This window comes from Myripristis murdjan, chromosome 22, assembly GCF_902150065.1.
Source record: "Myripristis murdjan chromosome 22, fMyrMur1.1, whole genome shotgun sequence".
In the NCBI taxonomy this organism is placed as follows: Eukaryota; Metazoa; Chordata; class Actinopteri; order Holocentriformes; family Holocentridae; genus Myripristis; species Myripristis murdjan.
The window spans coordinates 6350539-6373035 of record NC_044001.1 but is presented as its reverse complement, the minus strand read 5'-3'; the positions used below and the strand labels follow the sequence as shown (position 1 = coordinate 6373035).

General features: G+C 42.4%; 1 long non-coding RNA gene across 1 annotated transcript; it reads left to right on the top strand.

Moving 5' to 3' along the window:
- Positions 1-16098: 16098 nt before the first annotated feature.
- Positions 16099-21296, top strand: LOC115354636 (uncharacterized). Its single transcript, XR_003927786.1, has 3 exons — positions 16099-16188; positions 17954-18087; positions 20653-21296. It is a non-coding gene; the product is annotated as an uncharacterized LOC115354636 (long non-coding RNA).
- Positions 21297-22497: the final 1201 nt, after the last annotated feature.

Below are 22497 nucleotides of genomic sequence, written 5' to 3'. Positions count from 1 at the left end.
TGACTAGAAATAAGACAAATAATCTTGGTAAGATTTGGACTTTTTGCAGTGTAAGAATGAAATTTCATTGGCCGGTCTACATGGCTCTCACCGTTGCTTGACTCTAATCATACGCTTATTGCATTTTTTTTTTTTTTTTTTTTAAAAAGTAAAAGGTTCTCACTTAGATCAACCTTTGGCATTTCAGCGTAGCGCACCTTTGAGTAAAAGTGTCGATTTTATTAGTCTTGGCTCGCAGCAGATGAGTGAAAAGTGACTAAATTAAACAGAAGTGAGAACATCAGGAAGGATGTGGGAAAAGAGGGAGGGGGAAAGGGATTGCTTTGAAAAGGCGAGGAGACGGTGCAAGGGGAGAGTGAGGTGTGGGACTTCGGTGTCGGCGCGAAGGATGATTTATTCTGGATGAAGACAGAATACGCCCCCCCCCCCCCCCCCCCCCCCCCCCCCCCTCATCCCTCTCCTCCCCCGGCTCCGCCCAGCTTGTCCCGACTGCCGGCTGCTTACTTACCTATGGATGGCTGCCGCTGTTGCTCTCTGGTCGGGGGATAAGTAAACAAGGCTGTTCCTCGCAGATGGGAATGTGTGGAGATGGATGGCCTTGTCTCGGAGACACACACACACACACACACACACCTACACAGACAAAACATAGGAATCCTCAAATGTACACAATGCACCCATGTATACGGCTTTTTCAGACACGAGCAAACTCATCGGGAAATCACTTTAGGCATTTTTTTTTTTCACACTTTGGAAGGTCGTGCAGAGGACAAGACGGCGAACCGTCGCCCTCTCCGTTTGCAGGGTTGACGCCGGGACACGAGCAGACCTCTTCTGCGGCTCACCTGCTGTGATTAATTGATGATTTTCTGTCAGTGTGTGTGAGGGAGGAAAGGAAGCAATTAGACTGTAAACTCCGCGCGGGCGTGCGTGCGGCCCGAGCGGGGAGCGGCGAGCGGCGGGCGTTCGCGGCTTTCTCCCTTTAAAATGCGATCCGTTACCTTCGGGTTTCTTTTTAGCCTGTCTCTCGCTCCCGTGTCACTGCCTCGTTCGCCGTTCGCCTCGGAAAACCTGTAATCTTGCGGGGATATGTGACACGCATAATTATGAGCAGGTGCCGACGAAAAAATGCACCGGTCCCGGATAGACATCTCCAACCTGCGGGAGGAAGCCACGAGGTGGGGGGGGAGGAGACAAACGAAAGAGTAGTCATCAACCTTATATTTTTCATTTGCCAGAGAGGCAGAGGCGTGACAGTGCCTCTCCCCCGCGTGAATATGAAATGTATGAATGCAGGAAACGGCGAGCCCTGTCACTCCGCCGCCTCACATCGGCCGGCCTCGCCGGAAGGGGGAAACGGGAGAGGGGGAATTCATTATCCCTAATGTATTCTAATGCGCCGAAGTGCCACATTTCATTACGGCTGCAGTGCACGCCGCCGCTGTTTTGCGAGCATTAGTACATGTGGAAGTTTCTACACAGTACGCGGAGATCCAGCCGCTGAGGACTTCACTGTCACTGTGCTGAGTGTGGTTTCTCCCTCGCAAAGTGATCTTATATATCACTCTGCTGTCAGCGAAAAAAAGATAAATGGGAGTTGATGGGTATTTTTTTTTTTTTGTCTAGTTTGTTATTCAGGTGTCTCTCTGTGTTACATCACATCGCTGGTGCTGCAGGTCCCAATATGATGAACGCCGCGAAGCAAGGTAGCGCGGAAATTGTCGCGCAACCGACTATTTTCACATTACCCCAAAAGACCGAGAATCACTGAGCCCGATAATGAATTCCAACACAATTTAAGTTTACAGACTGTAAAATAAGCCATGATCGGCGATATATATCTTTATATCTATATAGAAACACTTCTCTCTCCAGCTACGGCTACATCAGAGCGGAGGAACAGAGGACACCTCTGGAGGGAGATGTTAATATATCATGTTTTGCTGATCTCGGCAGATTTTGCCGTCACGGTTGGCGACTTGATCTTCAATTGGTTTCTTATCTCTCGATCTACTTCACTACTTCCCTCTCTATACCGATATGAGACGATAGATGGAGAAAGACAGGCTACATTCACACTGCAGCTGGAAGTGTGTATGTGTGTGTGTGTGTGTGTGTGTGTGTGTTTGTAACATCACGTGACGTCTAAGTTTTCCTAATCAGTGTCAGGGGCAAAAAGGATGCATGCAGTCTCCTCCAATTTAAATCTGAGCCGCATGTGGTGCAAATCTGACGTGAGGCGTGCAGCCCACATGCATCTCTCATCCGGATAATATCCACAATATTTATCCACATTTCATTAACTCGGCCACATCGATGCATCTTCGGTGGACAGATAGCGATCCGCTTGCACTTGAATGCGCGCAATGGAGATGATTGTGCGTGACGGACAGCAGTGCCTGCACGTGTGCTTAGGCGGTGACTCCGGGGGACGCTCTATTTGTATGCCAAGTGCACCTCGGTTATTTAAACACCGAAATCTCCTGAAATCTCACTTACCCTGCTTGGGAAAGAGGACGAGCCCGGCAGGTTTATCACAGAGGGACCGAGCACAAAGCACCAAAGTGAGAGCTGAGAGCGCTCACTCTTCCACGTGAAATGGAGGTTTCTCAGCTGCTGGGTTTCTCCTCTGCCTGTCATGGTGATGCAGGTCGAGACGTAACATCCCAGGTGGAGCGTGATGATGATGATGCATGCATGCGGCTTGTGTAGTCAGATGCACTCACAATTGACCAGACTGTGACAACAAAGGCAAGGCGGTGTGAGAGATCTGACATGATTCAAACCCCGGCGTGTCAAGATGCACAAAGTGGCGAAGGTTTAACCGAACATTTATACTGGAATTTGAGCAGCGATTTAGAATTGAGCGCGCACGTCTGCGGCGCAGGGTGTACCTGCAGAGATCACACTTCTGTCACTCGCCTGAAAACAAAAAGGCAAGACAGACGACTCCCCGTCACAGGAGGGCCTCGCAGCAGTCGATGAGGCTCTTCTGTTGTCGCTTTTTAATTCAAGTGCAAGGTGACACCCGTGGGGTGCCGGAAAAATGGCATCGTGCGAAGTGACAGTACGCTGTGTGACAGAAGGGAGGGAGGGAGGGGCTGCATGGGATTTCAGTGCAGCTGAGGATTTGTGGATGCATTGTGTTACTGGGCTCCATCTTACAAAATTCATTACTAGAGTGAAGTGGCTGAAGGGTGCATGTATAGTTACAGTGCTACATATAATCTGCTGTGTACATTCTGTCTATCACTGATTCTTGGGAATTTGGATAAATCATGTCACACTAAGAAAAATGCTATTTCTGTTGGAAATTTACAACATTTTAATGAATAAAAAGAATCAAGGGCATAATCAGGGGGTCCTTTACACATTTGTAAGGTTCTTTTATAGGTTTATTTTTTAATTTGTATTAATTTAATGATTATATGTTGGCCCATGGCCTACAAAACCAGTTGTCCTCAGATAGGAGATAATCGTTTCAACTTGATTAAAACAACAAAAAGTAATAATTTCACTGAATTATATATTTACCACATGAAAGAGTACATCATAATATGTATTAAAAACTACAAACGATGAGTTTTGAAAAATATTTACTATTTTGTGGTTGCTCAAAATGTGTCCCACATATTCGTCACCACCGTCAGATATTTATTTAAAAAATAATAATAAAAAAACGACAAGGTCAGTTACATTCCTGAGGAGCCCTTTTCAAACCTTCAGCTCTACTGCATGCTTCAAGACCACTCAGGCTCCTGGAAGTTTTCTATTTTCTCTTAAATCTCTTCATATTTTTGGACACTGCTACTGTCACAACCATAACATGTCAACATCATCACTTTTGTATAAAAAATATTAGATTAGATTATGGAATAAATGTATACTTTTTAAGAAGAGGTCTGATGTAGGTAGCAACAGGGTGACAACAAGATGGCTAATGTGAACAACTCATGCTTATCATGTGAAAGAGCAGGTTTTTGTCTCCACCGTCAGACGTCACCACCGTCAGGTTTTCTGTGTGACGGTGATGACTGAAGTCTGAAAAATGCTTATAACAGTGCTCAGGATTCTTATTTTTTGTACCAAATAGTTAAATAAAGTTGTTAAGCAAGAAGCCATTGACTTGAGTGGTATAAATTTTGGAAATGTATGTTTTAATGAGGCGACTGTCACCACCGTCAGATTAGTGTCACCACCGTCAGAGGCAGTTATATTGGTTTTAAATGAATATGCTTACAATATGTTTCTTTGGTGCTGTTGAGTTATTGAAGTAATAGTCTCTTTTAATACAAAAATATGTTTTTCAAATAAAAAAAAACATTACGGTGATGGTGTTGACAAAAACAAAGTAGCCTAATAACTGGAAAAACGCCTGTTTTATGAAAAAAAAAAAAGCAAAATGAGGAGGTTGCACCGGTACATTGCTGAACAGCCAAGACCTATAATGATATACCTTCAGATTTTGTAATTTAACGCACTTTTTTTTTTTTCAAAATTAAAACCTGTTTTATCCAAATTCCCAAGAATCAGTGCTATTGCACCTTTAGTGAGACAAAGTAAGATATATCTTTGTGCATTATTTTATTTTTGGTGAGAAGTTGTCTCTATTGCCACTTCTGCACTGGATTCAAAATTCACCACTCCAGCTTCCAGCACAATAACTACCAGCAAACTCCTCTACATTTACTGTAACGTACTTGATGATTAAAGGGATTTTGACGGAGCCTAGTTCATGAGGAAGAGTTGTCAGCCTGAATAAGAGAGCGGCTGCAAAGACAGGAGCTTCCCATCCCTTAATTGAGATGCTGTAGGTTCACCCTGTTTGCCCAAATGAAATTCTGATGTCAGGTGTAGCTGCTTAAACACCCTCAGGAACTGATGAATCATCCAAACTGTCGACTAACAGCATCAAGCAGGCTCTCCGGAGAAAACTGGAATCACTGACATTAGCTTCAGCTTCCATCGCTGCTAAAACAGGAGCGTGCTTTGTGCAGTTTACTTGACATCACACGACGGGGTTTCCGGCTTTTTCAGTCAGTTTCCTCTCGCTTGTATTTGGGAGCACCGATGTGCAGAGCTGTTGCTGTAACACAACAAAAATTAAATGTTCGCTGTGTGATTTTATGTGACCGGATGACATCAAGAGCAGCAGCAAGAATTTATGTAAAATCTTCATAAAGCCACTCCTCTCTCGCTCCCTCCAAAACTTCCAAAAACACCATGGCACTATGGAGGCCAGCGTAGGACAAACTTCATCAGGCTCTGTACCTGCAGCCTAATCGCTTATTTTAACCATATGTGGCATGGATTGTTGTGTCTTGTCACACCCTCTCAGCTTATCACCTCTTGTCTCAGTTTTTGTTCTCACCTGCTCCATTGATTCCCCATTGTGAATTTTCAGGGATGGGAGGGGAGGTGCTTCTTTCATTCCTGTCATTTTGCATGTTTAGTATCTATACAATATAGGCTGTATACTCAATATGACTGCTTCAAAGGAGGCACTCATATTTCAGAGCTGTGATATCATTTAGTCCTAGCTCTTATCCAGCCGTTGGATTCCATTCATTCACTACGATATGAAAATGAACCTTCAGAGACTTCAAACACCAGCATCTCATCACGGTAATAAAGTCGTCCACATGATTTTCCTAAAAGCAGCAGCACTGTTGTTTTTTCAGGACTAGAAGTTAGGCAAGTGAAGCGCTCCCTCCGCCAGGGAAAATAGTCCCCAGGGTGACATTTTCCTCCCCAAGGTTTATGAACGTTCATTAATAAGGCGACTATTTCAAGGAAAAAAATTGAGGGATTTTGGTTATATGCTTATGGTTTGTTGCGGTATAAAAAGTGGGTAAATTGTAGTAAATGGGTCAAACAGTCAAAATCACTGTAAGTCCTTTAAATAGCTTTAAATAGGTGCTGGAGTCCAGAGTGGAGTTCAACAACAAACTTTGCACAGGCTGAGAAAAAGGGTTGACAGCAGCAACATGGCCGGTCATCAGTAACACTCGGTCTCATAACATCTCCACAAAGCACACATTACTTTTAGCATTCAATAATTTCTGAAACCACACTGGGCGGGTTTAACATCATTAACAGCTCAAAATCTGTGCACGAGGGCCGGTCATCATTTGGTGCCAGTTTTCCATCGCGACACACACTGCAACTTCAAGATCGGGACAGTGAATCCCGCTGGAAGGATGGCGTGCCGTCTGAAAACATGAAACAGGGGCACATTTAGTTGTAGTGTGATGAGGCTTTTGCATCCTGTTAGAGAGGCTCCCCTGCAGCACAGACACTGACTTATTTACTGTACGTCTCCGTGCGTCTCTGGTGTATTCTGCTCTGCCAGTGTGAGTGGAGTCGTGATTGTTCTTTGCTCTCTGTAATGTACCACTTGTGGTATTTCAGCAAAGGAATTTCCCACTGAGAGAACCATAAAGTGCCACTATTATAACTCTTGCTGGCACAGGATATGTTTTTACGTATCTTTCATTTTGCAGAGATTTGACTTGTTTCTTTGCCTCACGATGTTCAGTTTTTATTTTACGTGAGTAATAAGTTGGTGGTTTCAAGTTCAAGATCAGGCTTATTTAAAGCCTAATATCACTATTTACCAATTCATGGCCAGACAGGTGTGCAATAGGTGCCGACCCAGTGAGGAAATTACAAACAATAAAAGTCATGAGGCAAAGGAAAAGACACCGGCAGACGATGTGACAACAGAAGCAGCAGGGGGCCACGGAGCAGCTGCTGCAGCCGGGACGATGGTGACGAGGAGGAAGGCAGGAAGGGATGAAGAGGACGGGGGGGAAGGAGGGGGGGCTGGTGTGGTATACCTGCGAGGAAGACAGGCACACTCACACAAAGCCTTCATACCGGTGCAATGGCAATATAATAATGATATATGCTAAGTAACAGTCGGCAGCGGGTGCTGAGTGGTTGTGAGTGAAAAAAGTAAATGGCTCGTGACAGAGCTGCTGCAGAGATTCCTGCACAGAAAAACACAGGAGCAAGCCAGGCTGTGTGTGTGTGTGTGTTTTTTTTTTTTTTTTTAACTTATCTGGGAAAATATAACTTCACACTTTTTTTTTTTTTTTTTTTTAGCTATCTGGGAGAGTATTTTTCTAAATTGTATGAATGAATGTATGAAATCCACCAAACAGGATGTATTTCTTCAATAAAATCTTTACTTTAACATTCATTTCATGCTCACGGGCATAACAGCATGTTTCGGTGGAGGAACACTGTGGGAATAGCCAAACAAAACAAAACAAAATAAATAAATAAACAAACAGATAAATAATACATGCAGTTTGGTGGGTAGCATCTAAGCCAAATTTTGATTTGCAATTTTTGGAGGCATTTTTTTGGGGGATGTTTATTTTGACAATATATCACCATAAGCTTGAAACTGTTGGATTTTTAAATGAAGCTTGGCATGAGTTTCTCTGAACTCGCCATTTATCTGCATCATTATATGTAGCACTGAGCAGCGGCTGGCTGGCTGGCTCTGGCGTTTGGCGGCCTTTGTCGGTATAGTTGTGAAATTGGCAGGGTTAGATTGCAAATCCCGCCTTTTTGTGGGCCTCAGTCAAAGTGCTCTGTACTGTAACTGCTCCAGTAACATATAACTTATCAAATAGAATCAGATATGCTGGGAAACACCTGGGTATTTTGGAGCAGCTGCAATGATACAACACTCGGGCCATATGATTATAGGACTGCTTTAATCAAGCCTTATTAATCCAGATATTTGGGATTGCCTCCAGATTGCAGCCCTCTTGTAATCACTGACACCTGTCTGCTGGCAAGCCAACAAGTTGGCAACGAGCTCAAATATTACCAGTCTACAATAAAGCTGGAAAATGTGTGAAACCCTTTCAAAGGAATTGTCCTGTCATAGGTTTTACTGATGAAATTGCCTTGTCAAACCCCAGCTGAATTCCCAGCTCTGCAGGAGTCTCTCCGGAGCGAAAGGATTCTTGATAACATGCCACTGGACTCCAATCAAACGATGCCTTTTCAGAACTTATGTTTAGTGGAAGCCTTTATTGCAAGAACCTTATTGCACCAGTAGAGCATCATTTTTTTATTATTATTTTGACAACGTGCTATTGGACTCCAATCAAATAACGACAGCCTGGAGGGTATCATGTGTTTAGTCATGTGTATTTGAGTGTGTGTGTATCTGTCTGCACCTAATCTCACATACTACAGGGTCTATCAGCCTAATATTTGTTGTGCACAATCATGACTGTATGATGATGAAAACCTTTTGGAAATTGGTTTTATAACACAATTGCACAAACTCCTCACTCCTCTAAACCAGCTGGAGGGGGGCGCAAGTGATCAACGGCTGCCTCAGTTTGTTATCTTGGGATCTTTTTTTTTTCCATTTCTTTCCTCAAGGAGCAGCCAATCATGTCGTGTTGCCATAGATTCAAACATGGGCACAGTTGTGTTTTCTCGCCAGGGATTCGAAACTTAACACTGTAAAGCCTGAACCATCAAATAATTGACCGAAAATTCCAATTCTTTGAAACTGCAGCCATTATTGGTCCAACTAAACAGCCAAAAAAAAAAAAAAAAAAAAAAAAAAAATTCAAATATCAATTCCCAACTATGAGTTTGAATTTGTGTCATATTTGGCACATCAGGCAATTGTGCTTGATTTTTTTTTTTTTTAAACAAACAAAAACATCATAAAACACAAAAATTCTTTAACACATTGGTAATTCCAAACATATAAAAGAACACCTTTCCTTCCAAACACAGAAAATAACACTTTTTCCATTATTTAGTATTATCTTTTTATTATTTTGACCAATTTGGTGAAAATGACCTCAATATACCTGCTGTGTTAAATTTAAGACAGCCATTTTCAACACGGTTTTAGAAACAAAAACTTTATGAAATGTTCAGTAATTTCACATTGCATCAACTCAGTAATTTTTCCTATCGATGTTTCAGTAAAAATTTGCTGTACAAATGCTGTACAGTTGATGTACAAGGCAGAAACAATCATGTCTTAAATATGACACGTGCGGCTTTATAGGGTTAACTTATGTGCCATGTTGTTGGAATTTTCACTTTTAAATGGACATTTTACATCGCTGCTAAGACAATGTGGCTTGCATTTCTTCAGTTAAACGTCAACAACATAATGTACTCTGTATATTGTCTTCTCTTCATTGCAGTGTGTGTGTGTGTGTGTGTGTGTGTGCATCTGAATACACACACACACACCGGACACGCAGCCTGGCCTGCAGCTCCTGTTCACCACCCACATGACACACCCGGCCGAGACCTGCGCTCCGCTGAGTGCACTCTTCTGTTCTGGATCTGATGTTCAGTGGATGCTTTTATGGAAAACACCTCAGCATAGCAGGAGAGCATACATTTTACTTTGATAATATGCCATTGGACTCCAACCAAATAATGATTTAGCAAATGTTTAGCAGATGCTTTTACAGAAAGTCCCTAAGTTTTGGTGTGGCTCCATTGGCCTGTTGTCAAATATCATGATATTGGAACTCCAAGATGAATAAAATAAAACTTTATCACTGATAGTGGCATGCCCTTTGCAAAAATTAAGGCTAATTCCAAATTAGTTGACTTTATTGTTACTGTTGAAAAAGAAGGAATACAAAAACCAAAATATTAATATGAAAGTAATCTTCCGCTCTATTTATTTTTCACCATATTCTTTGTTATCATTAGTAATAATATCACTGAGCTACACAGGGAATGGGGCCTCCAACCCTGTTATTGTTAGTATACCATTACTCTTAGTGATTTTTGTGGGCTAAATGCTGAAAGAATGGCAACAACATCAAGAAATAACCTGCTGAAAGTCTCAGCACCGCAGCATTGTTCCTGATAAAGATGCTCCAACAGCGAAATTCAGCAGACGGCGTGCTTTTTTCTTTTTAGTATTTGTTTACCTCTACTCTTTTTCTCCTCCTGGGCACTTCATCAGATGTGCAAAAGCTGGACTGTTTACTGCACCAGATGCCAAAACTGTGACGTGTGACATTCCTCCTGGCCGCTCATGATTCTGTTGACCGTACAGTAAGACATCAGCAAGACGAGTTACGCTTATTTATATAGGCCTTTATCACGGGGTTAAAGGTCACGGCATTGTAAGTCACCGCTCGCTGACAGTGATGTTTACGCATTTGAAAATGTGTCCGCAAAGGATTAACAACCTGCATTAGCCGGCGTGCGCTGTGTTTCGGGCGTTGAAAGATTGAAATACTTATTAGGACTTAAATACAGCTTGGAAATTCATGTTAACACCTCAGCCATTAGCTCCCGGCCTCCTTAATTATACACAGTCGTCATTATTAAAAGATCATTTTAAACATCTCTGTGGCCTCTAATGGACGAGAGTACCCCTAATCCATCTCAACACACCTCTGAAACTGCTGTTAGAATGAGATCTAATTACCTTTTAAACTGGGATGGACCTCAGAGCGCTGGAGCTCAGCCTCAAGCTGGCCCGCTGCTTGAATACATGCAAGTTACATTTCTACACCAACTCCAGCTCCAGCTCCAGCGACTTTGCATGCAACACGGCGCTTTTCCAGCTTTTGTGTGTGTGTGTGTGTGCGTGCATTATGTCTCAGTAATTATATTTAGAAAAAATAACCTGTGAGATTTTAATATATATATATATATATATATATATATATTTTTTTTTTTTTCCCAATTTGTTGTTGTTAATTGATATACTGTAGCACATTAGTGATTCAAACCATCGCTCTCAAGCCAGCCTCGAGCTCTTTCACAATCTTCAAATTCTCCAGCCTGGTAAAATTTGAATACGGGACTTGTGGAAATGACATTTTTGTGTCAAATTGTTTCCCGTCCACATTAGCATTTTCACAGTTTCCACCATAAAACACTGAAAAAGCTTACATTTATTTCATGAGCATGTGCAGAACAACTCTTGTGCTACTTTGCCCACCATATTGTATGTTTTGGTGCCGGCCAGGAGAACAATGACAATCACGCATGTACATCATTCTTCACAAAAGCCCAATTTTTTCCCCGTTTTCTCTGCTACATTACAACATGAAACCAGCTTTCTCAAATACACTAGGGAGTGTTTTCGAAAACCTTCATTTTTTTTGGTGGATGATAATATTTTAATGTGCACAAAATGGCAAATGAAGAAATAAGTAATGAAGATTTCTCTGAATTAGTGCAGACCTGGCTTTATTTATGTGACTACATGGCTGTAGTGTATGTTGGTGAGTGAATATGCATGTGGGGAATGAACCAGATCACCAACTTCACTTCCTGTATGAGCTTCTGCAAAAATACAGACAGGAATTTTGTCATGAGAAAGCTTTTAAATTTTCTGTTTGTTTTTTTTTACTGTCTGCTAAGTCTTTCCTGAATGTGTACACAGGAAGTGTTTTTCTTATGGGGAGCTTCAACAGCATTTTTAATTTTTTTTCCTTTTTTTTTATATATATACCACTAATAAGCAGTTTGCATAAGCGGTGATAGCCACCATGACTGTCAAAAAGAACGCAGAAAATGAGCAGGAAGCAAAACTCTCAGTATCATCCACACTGTTTGATTTACAAATGATCTTTGGGACATGCAGCGTGAAAAACACCACGGCAGTGAGCACGAAGCCACAAGGATGTCAGCCGAATACACAAAACCAACAATCTCATGGACCGCCGCTCTAAAAAGTGCCTAAAAAAACACAGCAAAGTTATGGGTACAGTCTGGCCAAGGCGCTCTTATCTGCAAAAGTTTAAAGGTCTAAATTATTATGACTTCCTTAAACAGCACATTAGGGCTGCAGACAATTTCTTTCATAAATATTATGCAGCAGGCCCAAATTAGACTATTTTCAAAGAAAACTAATGTCTCGCAGCCAGCTAGTTAGCATACCATTCCTCATGACCTCTGACAGCTGAAAATAGCAAAACTGCATTTAAAAAAAAAAAAAAAAGAAAGAACGAAACATTCCTCTTGGGGGGAACTGAGAAAAAGTGCAGCAGCAGTTCAGCGAGCATTCAGCAACAACCGCGGTTTCTGCAGTTAGTAAATGTGTGTGTCTCATCAAAGCCGCGCTCATCAGCAGCACTCACACCGCGCAGACGGATGCTGTGCGGCTTTTCGGTGACTGATCCTTTGCTCTGACCTCCCTGTGGACGAAAAGAGAATTTCCCACCAGGGATTCATAGTAGTAATGTGACTGAAAGGAGCGCGCTTTAAAGTCGACTGTGCGTTTCCCCCCGTATTTGCACATAGTTGCTCAAAGCGGCGTCTTTACCCTCGTCTCTCGCCTGTCTTTCTTCTCTTTGCGCCGTACCGCTGTTGCCTTACCGACAGTTTGTGAGGGATTTTTCACTCTTGATGATTTGAACATGCCCCGAGCAGCACGCTTGGCCTCGGAGGACTAGTTAGCCTTGAATCAAGGGTGGTAAATCACTCTTTTCTCCCGCTGCACCCCTTGTTGTGGTGGTTTTGCGGCTAATGCTTTTATGGGAGGAGGGCAGGATGATGGATAAGATCTATTCCCAGGATCCCCTGGCCTGGGAACGCATCGTCAGGGTGAGACTGTGCTAGCAAGTCAAGGTGATGGGTGTCAAGGGCACGATCGGCGCTGAGGAGGAGGAGGAGGAGGCGATGTCGGGTCGGTAACAGAGTCCTCATCATAATTGAGTCCGCCCGTCAGTCATCTCCCTCGCCTCTCTCTGCGGCCGGTCATCACTTCACTCTGGACTCTGCACACTCTTAAACAGAAGGTGTCACGTTCAACAGTCCAGTGTATCTTTCAATTAAACCATTAAGCTGACATTTTCACCCAGAGTGACTGTCAAGGAGCGAACAGGTGGGGCTTCGGCGTCGCGTTCAAGGACAGTTAGGTCGTGCTCATTCAGCAGGGAAAATCGGACTTGATTCTCCAACCTGATTTTTAAACTCATAATCCAAGCACAGAAGTCTAAAGTGACCACATTTGGTTGGTTTTGTGAAGCTGTATTTGTATTTGCATGCATATTCCTGATATAACAGGCAACTTGTGCACAACAGCTTTTTTGATTACAGCCGGTTGACGGTGGAGTGTGGACACCTGATCCTGATCGAGCCGGGTTCAGGCAAATATTTGAAAATTATGTTCGGGTTTGGGTCGGGTTTGACCATCAGTGAAAAATGATGCACCTACTGTTCCTGTGTAGAGCTGGTGTTTACGTGACGACACTGAAGGCAACACGTAGGCTGTTCCAGGCGGTAAATGTAACCGAGCGATGGGGGACGAGCAAAATCTCAGGCTCGGTTCAGGTTCGGACAAAAATATGCGGCAAAGTAGAGGTATTACCATCGATCATTCTGTTATTTCATTTTTTTTTTTTTTATATAAGTATATATGTAACCGGTTGTGATAGTACTCTGTGTTGTATGAAGAAGAGACTCAGGCGAGGATTTCTCTGGAGGCAGTCTCCATTTAATTCTGACAAAACAGCATAAAAACAAATTCCCCCGGTCAGCTTCCTCCAAACACTGCGCCCCTACAAATTAAATGGCACATAAACGATGCAATGCAATCAGCAAAGGCCAAAACACATGAATTTTCCCCAACTACAAGGCCGCTTACCTCTCCCACAGAGATCAACAATAAAAGGGAAGGTAAGGGCGCGAAAACAGAAGATATAGGGGCGGTGTCACACTATATAAGAACGTCGGGGTACAGACTCAAATTTATGTTCCTGTTCCTATGTACTGACTCGGAGGCCCAACCTGTCAGGTATTAAATAAATAAAAATAAAATAAATTTAAAAGGTACACAGATTTTGTGTAACTATAACAACAACAACAACAATAATAATAACAATAACTACTGTACATAATCTTTTACACATATACATATTTCTGCTGCACAGTTGTTACATATATATTGACAGACAATAAGCAGTCAAGCAACACTGTAGGTAATGACACAGTGACAGGTAACAGGCAGGAGGCGAGCAGGATTTTGACATAATGATCAGAACATTGGGTAAATTCAATTTTCTTCATTACGACAGCAAGATTAGGTGTTAATATTGGCAACAATTAAAAGGGAAGAAAGAGTAGGGAAAGACAGAAAAAAGATTAAAGGGTACTAAAAATAAGAAGTCATAATAGACGTTGACGTTAATAGCGGGGGGGAGAAAAGCGAAACAAAAAGAAAAAAAAAGCGAGAGAGAAAAGAATAAGACGTGTCTGAATCGCTCTGTTGCTCTGCACACAGCCACCATCCAGTCACGGTGCCGTCATTTATACTGTCACTGAAGTCATTAATGAAGACGAGGAAATTATTTTTATTCTAACATGTCCACTGTCAACTTTACATCTGCAAAATATCAATTTCTTAGGAGCTAATAGGGGAAAAAAAAACTTGTTTCCAGTTTGCCCGCCATGAATTTTTGAGTTTATCCAGCAGCCGTTCTCAAATCCTTTCCTTAAGTCAGAAATCATGGGATAAATTCAATTAAACGTCTTCATTCAGGTAGTAGTGTAGTTCAGTATTAAGTAGTCATTGTGAGGAACGGCTCCTTTCAGAGAGGTAAATTATTGATGCATTAACCTGTGAGACGTATTTTAATGTTGTAGCTCTAACGGCTCCGTATCCCGTTGGCGTTGTTTACACTCGAACAACGCAGCACGTCTGATGCTCCGCGCCGAAAAGCTTCCTCTGCGAAGGAACCGGCGACTCCAGCCGTCAGATGAATGCAGAGCGGTAAAAAAGTATAAAGGTAATACTCGAGCGAAGCGCCAGAACCTTAAAACTGTCACGAAGTACTGTACTTGAGTGAATGTACGCAATTACATTCCACCTATGGTCTAAGGGGGCTTTAAAAGATTTCCATAAGCTCAGACATCATAGACTTTTCAGCCCATAAAGAGAGCATGTAATCCCCCGAGCAAAGTGGAGATGAAAATCACCAAAAACTGGAGATATGAGGCTTTCTCTCATAACATCAGGAAAGTGTGATGTTTTAGAGACGTTTCGCGGGGTGCATGATAAACACTCTTGCTTTTTGACATAATCAGAATTAGCGTTGCGCGGGTGCCATCGGAGAAACGTGGCATTCAAGCGCGTTGTCATCTATTGTGATTCAGGGTGGATATGCGCCCTCCGTGAGAGATTTGGAGAAGTCGTAGCCCCATTGTAATGCAAGCTTGTTCCTATCTATCTGTATATCAGGCTTATGGCTCCTAAATAGTGCTGGTGTTAAATACCAATTTGCTAGTTTGATCAGTACAAGAGCTCTGACAGCAGTGTCATTGAGCAACTTTTCCCTAATGCAGCAGGGATCATTGCATTGCCCTCATTCATACTGTACTCTGTTGGTGGGATTAGCTTCAAATCCTCTCCTTCTCTAAAATCCTCTGTAGGGAGTGCAGACATTGAACCTGCTGTAACGGAGCTCTCTTCTATTTTTATTCAGTTTTGCTCTTAGTCAGCCTTGGTGCAAAACATCAAAGCACATTTGTAGCGTGGCAAAAAAAAAAACAAAAAAAAAAAACAACCCAAACCTCTCATTTATAACTGGTTCACAGCCAAATTAATTATTCATTCATATTACCATTCACCAACATGAACAACAGGAAGATAGGCCAGGCACAAACATGCACACGCACATAAAACCAACCCAACGCATGCATCATCTACAAAACGCACTCTCAAAGCGCTTCAGAAAAAGTGCGAAACGGATAATGAGAGCAACGGCTGTGTTTTGAATGTGAAAAGCTCACGTGCCGAGGTGCCGCGGAAACTAGCAGAACGTCGCATCCTGAGCTCGAAAGAGTGCGGCGAGGCGCTTTTGTTGTGAGGCGGCACTGCGAGGTGTTTAAAACAGATTAGTGGGTGTTTGGAAGCTGATAAGTGCAGAGATTAGAGTGTCTCTGCAAAGTTCAAGTTCAAGACGGGTAACTAAGCTCGTAACAAGGAACGCAACGCTGCACCTGTGCCTGACTGTGGTTAGTAAAACACAGCCATGCAAGACACATTAAATAGAGACAATGAACAGCAAACGGAGAATCGTACCGGTTACATTCAAACAGGCTGTGTCTTTGCATCTTTCCAGGTATCACAGGACCTAAGAAAGAAAAGGCACCATCACACCCAAAGGACCCAAAGCCAGTCAGAGGAGAGGAGCATCATTTTTCAACAAGGTGCAACTTTTTGCTCTGTTTTTGTGCCCTGTGTACGTGCTCCCGGGCTCCCTCCAAGCCTGAAAAAAAAAAAAAAAGCTTCCCAATTATTACCGAAAGGAGGGACCAAACCAGACTCTCCTGTCGCCCCGATTCTCTCACTGGTCTCTTAAGTTGTCCATCCGGATTTGAACAGGAAAAGCGAGTTGTTAATCTTCCCAGTGATCTGTACAGGGCTCTTCATTAGCGTGGCTGAATATTGCCCTCCAGCAGCTCCATATTTCACCATCCACTCGTTCGCTGGCACCACTCCTTCCTTTTCATGGAGAAATATATTTCACAGGGCAGACAGAAGCAGAATAGGAGGCGGAAAATTCTCTCGATCCGGTAAAAATGGACATCCAAGGAAATGGAGGTACTTCGTCCTGTATAGTATAGTATAGCATGGTATAGTATAGAATAGATTGGGGTGACTTGAGATTTGCATCCTTTTAAAGAGTGCCAGCTCAGACACAGATCACGATTCACACCTGGTGTTATCGTGCATCTCATCGTCACTGACTTTGTGATGGACGTCAGATTTGTCAGAAAAACTTACTTTGATGCCTCTGTGCCTTACTCCAACTCCCTCCCATCCCGTCTACTTACTTTTACATTTCCTGTTGCCGCTTCCCAATACTCCCCATCCATCCTGTTGCTTATCTCTGGCTTGGTAACACAGCAGCTGTGTCCAACCTCTCTACGTTTTGGGATTACCTAACCGAGACATCACAATGCAAGAACTTCACACCAGCAGTCTGAATAATCAAAGGCTCCTTCCTCCCACTAAATGGATAGGTGGTCTTCCGATTACAGTGTCCACTTGTGATCACATCACCTGAGACATGTTTGTTGGTTGTATATGATAGACACAATCAATCGAATCACCTTTTTAGATAGGTAGATAGGTATACTTTATTGATCCCAGACTGGGAGATTCACACGTTACAGCAGCATCATCAATAAAAACAAAAAATTCAAAATTAAAAAAAAATTAAAATTAAAAGTATATACAATAGAGACTAAATATGTGAAATATATAATACAATAAAGTAGCCTGAGAATATGAGATGTTTAAGATGTTTATGAGATGTTTTCACAATAACGGTGAGTAGGCTAGCTAATTAGAGAGATAATCTGTGGCTGTGTCTAGATGGTAACCCTAGATTTGTGAAGCTCTCGCAGATTTTTTAAAAGTTTCTTCATTGTGCACGTTGTTTGTTATTAACCTTGTTATTAACCTTAATCTGTCGTCTTCAAACTCGGTGAGACAAGGTTATTTTGAAGCGGCTCTCAGTGTCAAAGCGCCGAGTCAAGCGCCAGTGTGCTGAGTCATGTGCAGATAGTGTGCAAGAGTTTTGCAAATCTAGGGTTACCACCTTGACATGACCATAATCTGTCACTGTGCAAAATACTCCAATAATAATACTGCTGTGTCATGTGTTTTTTTTTTTTTTTTTTTGCCTTTTACAGGGATTATAATTTTACACAAGGTAGGCCTGTGTGTCCTTGTTAGATACACACACAGCCCCCCACACACATGCATCTCATTAAGGATGCCAGATTACAAGGTTACAAGGTGACAGCAATGCTAAGATGCCCTGCAGCGCCCCCTGCAGGGTACCTTGGCATTGCTGTCAGGCACCGCAGAGGTAAAACCAACCCCCCTCCAGCCTGCAGCTTAAAGCCCGGATAACCCTCCTGCTGCTGCTGAGGATGAACTAACCATCTTTTTTTTTTTTTTCAGTTGTAACTCAGCCTCTTGGCAACCTGCTGCCCACATTACACGGCGACTACGTACCTGCAGGAACAGGGCCCAGTCCTGCCCAGATGTGCGCCATTCAAAGGTGTGCGAGGGAGGGAAACGCACACCTTCTGTCGGTAAATATGGCAGAGCAGGTGTTTGTGTTGCGCGCGGACGTCATCCTGTTAAACACACCTTGACCCCGCTGTAGTTCAAATCCATCAGCTGCAGCCCGGCGCTCTGCGGAGTGAGTAATTCCTCCGCCTGATGGATCGGCTGAGGACTGGACCGCATCCATCTCCCGCGCCGTCTGTCTTTCCCTGTCTGTCTGTCTCCTGCTCTCTCTGCTTTGATCATGTAAGGATTTGGAATGAATCAGACGTATACACACACAAACACACACCCACACAGGCCCTGCATGCACGCATTCATACACACACACACACACACACTCACAGAGAATCTGAGGCTGATGCTATTCTCCGGTGTGCTGTCGTTGCCTGCTAACACGTGTCTCTCCACACCTGTCTGTCTGGAAAGCTCCAACCAGATGGGCAGAGCTCTGGCACTTTAAGTAAAGTCCACTTTTTTTCATATCCTGTTGTCCCTCCACCATACAGTTAAAAATTTGTGATGGCACCAGTGTCACCGAATCACATTTCTGTAGGGATTAGGGATGAGGAAACTTTATTCTTGGTTCAGTTTGCAACATCTGGATGGCAAAGCGAGTGTTGGCCCATTGCTGGCAGCTGTGGAGGAGGCAGCTGTGTTCCAGTTGTCACTCAGGGTATAAAAGTCCTTTGTGTCTCAGGAGGCTGAATTTGAATGAAGAAACCCAAATTAGAGTTGCGGCGAACCAAATTTGAAATTATGGCAAAAGAATCACATTCAGTTTCAAATCCTTCAATTGCAACTCAGGTACAATCTCTACTGGCACTGATCTCTCTTTGCAGGAAAAAAGAGGAAAAATATAATTACTTATAAAATGCATGATGAATTATGACAGATTTCCCATTTGGCATACTTTCTTTTTAGTCTCCTGCAGACTGGAAAGATCTCCAAAAAGTGTATTTTTGCTTCAACCCTATAAAGCCATTTGTATCATATGTGATACACATTTTCAATTCCGTTTTTCGTTTTCAGTTTAATAAATACTTGACCAAAATACTGTTGTATACCTTCCCCTGTTCACCCTGGACCACACCATTGGAACTCCAATTACATATCATATATCATACACCAGAAAGGTCGTGTAATAACATATTTTTTGATTTTAAATATATATATATATATTTTGCTATAGGACTAAATAAATGGTTCAGTTTCAAAAAAATGGAATTTTCTTCCAATTCTTTCATAGTTCAGGCTTTATAGGGTTAAGTAATATATAAGAAGTTTTGTTTCCTACTTCCTGTAATATATGCATGTGACATTGCATTGGAAAAACAAATTGGGTCTATGTTCTGACATCTGATTGGCTCATCGGCTCATTATAAACCAACAGCATCCAGCTGTGTGAGCGTTACGTGTCGGAGAACTGATGATGATGCAATACTGAAACCTCTTCTCATCTTCTCATCATTTTTCACACCGATAAAACCTTTTTTTTTTTTTTTTTGAAGGTGTTCGTCTTTACATAACAGGGTGCGGGTTATTATTGTTTGACCTTATTGATTTTTTTTTTTTTTTTTGAACTGATGCAACCTGTATTATACTTTGAAGTACCTTTCAAAGAGCACACGTTCTTCATATTTTTCCCTCCCCTATATTCCTCCCATATTTTTCTTTCCATACGTGTGTGGAGTTTCTCTGTTATCCTCTGCAGTCGCTCCACAGTGCTTCTTGTATTGTGTATGTGACTTTCAAAGTGTTGGCAACAACAGTTTACCTGGCTAGATTTCTTAAAAGCAATCTGAATCTGATTAGGAGCTGACCCTAATGACCGTGAGATTAAATCCTGCACGCTGGTAAATTCTTTTGAAACACTGATCAAGTCATTTTAAAATAATCATTCTTCTTTAAATGGAGAAATATTAAAGAACAGCTCACTGAAAATACAGAAATGATATTTCCTCACTTACTGCTAGCACAGTCTGTCCATCCAGATCGTTTCCATGTGATTTGGCACAGTTTCCAGTCACAATCATCTCCCCTGCCTTGTCTCCCTGCATCCCAGTACAGTGCAGCTGTATGGGTATTTGTTTGTGGAGCTCAAACTGTGAAACCATGTGAGAAACTCATTGGGAACAGGATCCTGCCAAAGAACATCGGCGAACCGTAACTGTCTGCGCCTAATGAGCACAAATAAGAGGCGGATAGATACAGTTTGCCGGTAAGCTTTGCACAGATTATTCGTCAGGAAAGAGTTCTCAAAGAAACTCTTGAGCCCTCAGGACTGTGGATTATGCAGGCTATGTTATTCTTCTTGGAAAGAGGTGTTACTGTTGAGGCTTTCCCATGTAAATTTTTGATGGTTTGAGCTCCACAAAACAGCACCTATCCAGCCCCGTTGCATTAAGATGAGAGGAGACAGGGAAGGTCGTGGCAGACTGGAAACCTTGGAAACCTCACCTCTCGCTCCAGAGGTGAGGGGACGAATAGCTGTTTTGTATTTTCGGTGAACTGCTTCTTTAAAACAAACCCCGAATACAAGATCAAATGACTTGTTCAAGATGGGGATTTTTTTTTTTTTTTTTTTGCAGCACGACCCAGCTCCTCTGAAAAGGAGATGTTCTCCACCATGAAAAGTGGGCCGGCAAACCCGCAGGGAAGTTTTCCCCTCTGCGTCGGTGGAGCAGGCAAAATCCCCTTGAAAAGCTCTCGGCAGCAGGTGACGGGCCACTGTGGCGAAACAGGAGCGAGAGAATGGCGTCTGCCATGCTAATGAGACGCGGCCCGGGGTGAGACGATGTTCAGTGTGTGACAGCTGCCTGGGAGTCACTGACTCACATTTCAAATAAAAAAAAAATCACCCGATAACCATTCTTCGTCTACTACGATGTCACATCTGAAGCCAAGAAGAAAGCTTTGTAAGGGCTGCTTTATACCGGCAGCAATTTCATACTGATTTTGTGAGAACTGACAGAAGGCTGTACTAACAGCACAGCCCTTTGAAATAACAGTTATTATTACCCTACATAAAACTGTACTTATTCTATATGACACTAATCACACAGTAACATACAGAAAGTGCATGTATGTACAGTGTGTGTATGTGTGTGTGTGAAGAATGGAGAATTGAGGTAGTTGGCCTCAACAAACTGAATTAATTAAGGAGTTAAATGACACAACTACAGCAGGTTTGTGAGAAATCCAACATTTCTGAGATACCTGATACAGAAGTGCCTGTGTATGTAAAAAAATAAAAAATATATGGGTTTTCTAATAAATCCTGATGATATCTACATTTATTAGATATTGGTTGATGGTCAATGTTGTCCTCTTCTGATATAATTAAGGTCCTTTCCTGAAAACAGCTATGGAAAACTGTCTGTGAAATTCAACAGCAATGATATCCTCTTTTTTCTTTATTCTCCTTTAAGACACTGCATCTAAAAGAGTAAAGGAGTAGAATAATCCTTGGAATGGTTTGGGAAATTTAAGGCATAAAAGTTTTTTTTTTTTTTTTCAATATTACATAAAATATCTGCCAGTGGCATCTTTAATACAGAACTCTCTGGACTGATATCATCTTTCACGGGCCCATATTGGTCAGTCGTGCTGTAGAGGTGCACATTTTCTCTGCATCTGTCCTGCATCTGTTCGTGCTGCAGGATTTTCTGAACAATTTGTCTTTTGGGGCGGGAGCGTAAGAGTGCAGGTGCAGAGGAACAAATGGAAAAAGTAGGACTCCCGGTTTTCTCTATGTGCGAGACAAACTCCCTTTGGGACAGCTAAAGATTTATTCTATCCTATTCTATTCCCTTCTAATCAATTCTGTTCTACTCTATTCGATTCTACAGTACTTTGTTCAGTTCTCTTCCATGCTTCTCGCTTCTATTCTGTTCTCCACGTAAGGAGGGCCTGATGTTGTGGCTGCAGCATCCTGTCGTCGCTGTAACATGACGGCGCTCATTGGCTGACGACGTGGCTGTCAGAAACGCAGGCCGATATGAAAACTGTCGCAGTGCTAAAACTCCAGCCAGAGGCTCGCTGCATTAAAAATGAAACACGCCGCTGTTTGACAGAGGGATCTGTGTGCATATCAAAGACGACGAGGGGCCGGACGAGCCCTTATTCATTCTGGCCCTCTCTCTCTCTCTCCCTCACACACACACATGCATTCTCCTTTCACACACAGATATCGTCACTCTTGCGTGAACTTGTTTTTATTCTTGCACCAACACATTTTTATTCTCATATTTACATATTTAACACACAAATTCATGCATTTTGCTCTCATGCTCATGCAGTCAATTAATAGTCATTTAATACTGCAAATAATACATGTATGTAAGAAGAAAATATATGTATGTTTGAAGGAAATTTGTGTGTACGAGAGGAATGTATGCATGTGTGAGAGGAAGTGTGGTGGAAACAGACTGCAG